Here is a 3164-nt window from a genome sequence, read left to right as displayed (position 1 = left end):
GAACACAATGAATAAATGGTAAACAGTTACTTTATAAATACACGGCAGATTCAAGGCTGACTCCCAACCTTCAGTCTGAACCTTTAAACTTTTCTGAAACTCTTGTGGGGTTCAGGTCCGCTTCTTTCTTTCAGTGGTGAATTTTAAAGGATAATCATCCTGTTGGTCATTACAACTAAGTGCTGCGTTTCATAAAACCAGTTCTGAAGTTTATTGACTCTGAACACACAGGATGTTTTAGAGGAAGATTGTTTTCTGTCTGACGAAGTTGAAATAAGAGAAATTATCTTTGAGCAAAGTTACCTCTATAAGCCTGACATCGGCATTTTATTTCAAATACTGCAGTTTGAAAATGTTAATGAGAAATAAATCTTGATTTCTGAAAATGACAATGAAAAAAGCAAATAATTATGTGAAAACCACCAAGAACTAATGTGAGTCAAACATAAGCCTCTATGTGAGCTTCAGTTTATCAGTACAAACGTCTCTGATCAAATGAATAACCAGACTGCTCTGCTGTAGTGATGCATGGATGAACAGTAGTTCTCTTCTGGCTTCAAGCCTGGCTGCAGATTCCTGGTTGGATTTAAGTCTGAACTTTGACTAGGCCATCCTACCTGATGAAACCGCTCTTATCTAAACTTCATTGTAGCTCTGGCTGTATGTTGTTCTGCTGGAAGGTGAGCCTTCAGTCTGTTGTGTCTTCTTTTACTTGAGGCAAACCGCCAACAGCTCCTTTCATGGGTTTCCTTTTGCCTCTCTTCTGTAGAGGTCAGGTCCTCCAGAGGCGGCTCCTGGCTGCGTCTCTGATCAATGCTCTGCCTCCACACACACTCAGTTCAGATGAATGATTGATTATTGATAGGATTGCAGTTTCACCATCTTCTCTTCATATCACGATGACGTTTGGAACAGAGCTCTCTGAGATGTTCAAGGCTTAGGAAATTATTTCATCAGGTAATCTAAATAAATGTATCTTCATAAAAACCTTTGATACCTTCACAGACAACCAGACTGTTGTTTTCGGTTGCTTCTCACAGGTCTGGACTCTCAGTTACTGACCAACGATTGCTTGCTTGAGGCGGGGACTCTGTTGAAGTTTTAAACAATCGGATCTGATTTTACCCAAATGCTAACATTTAGCCATAATGCATGTAACGCATTAGCTTGATCACGAAGGAAGCTAAGCTATGATGCTTATTATCAACTGAAAATTCCTACTGCAAAGAGAGAAATGTTGAGCCAGTACTAAGATGTCATAAACTTTCTGTTTGCTCTGACTGACGGCTCAGGATTTGGAGCCGGGTCGAACGCAGGTTGAATACTTTCCTCTGAACTCCAGGCTACAATCCGCCTCCTGTTTGCTGATTGGTTCCTCCTGAACCTCTGTCACCCTGTAGATGTTGATTTTAATTGCAGTTCTGTTAGACTAAATGTGTAAGAATGTGTGTGTGAACGGGTGACTAATTGCAGTGTGTCAGGATCCCCTGGTCTTGATAAAATGCTGTACAGACCATATACCATTTAATTTGTTAGAAAGGTAAAACCAGTTAACATTTTGTTGTATTTTGTGTCCATTATGTCTGTTTGTTAAAACGATGGGCTGTGATTTCTTAACATGAAGCCAGTCTTGCTCTTTCTTGTGATCTCTGCTCTTTTCTCCTCATTAGAAACTCCAGTCACCTGGTTTCACCTCCTTTACCCTGATCATATGTAGAGCTTCTTTGAATTTCTCTTAAACACAAGATGAAAACCATCCATTGGCATCCTCAGTTTGAGTGGAGTCATCCTTGATCCCACATGGCTGCTGCAGACTGAAAAATCAAAGCAGACTATGTGAGCCATTAAGGACCAAACATGCAATGCAGCAGCCATTCGACTTTGTTTACAGTCATTACTGTTTCTGCCCTGCTGTTCACTCCTGTGGTCCAGATAAAGAAATTAAAGTCAAAGGATGTATATCACTTCTCTTTAGTTTGTTTAAAACAGAATAAGGAATGTCTGCATATTTTCCTTCCTCTGTTCTTTCAGTGGCATAAAAGATCAAGCACTCACACGTCCAACTTTCCTGCCAGCCTTCTAATCCGTTTTCACACAAGAATGGCTCCGGAAAATGTGTAGACAGTTTGGTCAGACTTTTTCCACTCTTGGTGCTCACACATCCATATCACAGTGGGAGTTTCTGTGCTGGAGGAGAAGCTTTACAGCAAGAGATGCAAGAGGGCCAGCCAGAGGGAGCGGGGAGGATCCAGAACATGATGCAAACGGAGCGGCTGTGTGTTTGGGACATGTGCTGATGTCATCAATACATTCATTAGACAGTATCCAGGCTGTGATTGGCTGTCGAACTGCTCCAGCATTCCCATTCATTCCGAACAGGATTTGGGATAGGCAGAGGATTTTCTGCACCACATGAAGAAAAAAAAAATAATTATATATGTACATATAATTTTACATAAACCACAGATGTATGCATTTTTTATTCCAACCGTATTCTCTATGGACACATTTACTCATTACAAAAACATCAACAAGCTGATGCAGCATCCTGCTCAGAGCCAGTGGACCTTTGTGTCCGTCTTTGTTGCTTCCTATTCGACGCCCAACGTTACATTTGTGAGCAGAGGAACTGCAGCTTGCAGAAAATGCGTTGAAGCTTCTGGGCTGATCAGTGCAATAAAAACTCCAATAAGTGCACAGATGTGGTTTGTGAGTTTTAGGCAAATCATTATACGACATAGTGGCTCATCAAACTTTGAAACTTATTTTCCTTCAGCCCAGCTTGACTGGAATGGGAAATAAAAACAGCAAGTGGAAAGAGATTTAATGTCTGGACATCTGGATGTTTAGCTTCATTAAACATTTAAATAAACTGATACTTTTACTAATAAGAAGAATTGAGGCAAATAATGAAATCCTCTGATAACATGTTGGTAGTTCACTGGTCCTGTTGCTGGAGTTTGTAGATTTAAAATGATGATGGAAGGTGGGTTTTACAATATTTTCTGTTATTAAAATATTGGACATCAGCTGGCAGAATATTTCATAATCCCCACCTTTAGAGCTTACATTGCTTTCTTGCTTTCAGCTCTTATTGTGCCAATCACCCCAGATGTGGCAGGACTCTGTCAAACCGTTGTGTGTAATTTCCCCTAAAAGTGGGT

General features: G+C 40.5%; 1 long non-coding RNA gene across 1 annotated transcript; it reads left to right on the top strand.

Moving 5' to 3' along the window:
* The first annotated feature begins 777 nt into the window (after positions 1-777).
* Positions 778-1959, top strand: LOC106936334 (uncharacterized). Its single transcript, XR_001422111.1, has 2 exons — positions 778-957; positions 1671-1959. It is a non-coding gene; the product is annotated as an uncharacterized LOC106936334 (long non-coding RNA).
* The last annotated feature ends 1205 nt before the right edge of the window (positions 1960-3164 follow it).

This window comes from Poecilia latipinna, unplaced genomic scaffold (assembly GCF_001443285.1).
Source record: "Poecilia latipinna isolate Pla-1442-1.1 unplaced genomic scaffold, P_latipinna-1.0 Scaffold2119, whole genome shotgun sequence".
In the NCBI taxonomy this organism is placed as follows: domain Eukaryota; kingdom Metazoa; phylum Chordata; class Actinopteri; order Cyprinodontiformes; family Poeciliidae; genus Poecilia; species Poecilia latipinna.
The sequence above is the reverse complement of the archived record's forward strand: the minus strand, read 5'-3'. Positions and strand labels throughout refer to the sequence as shown.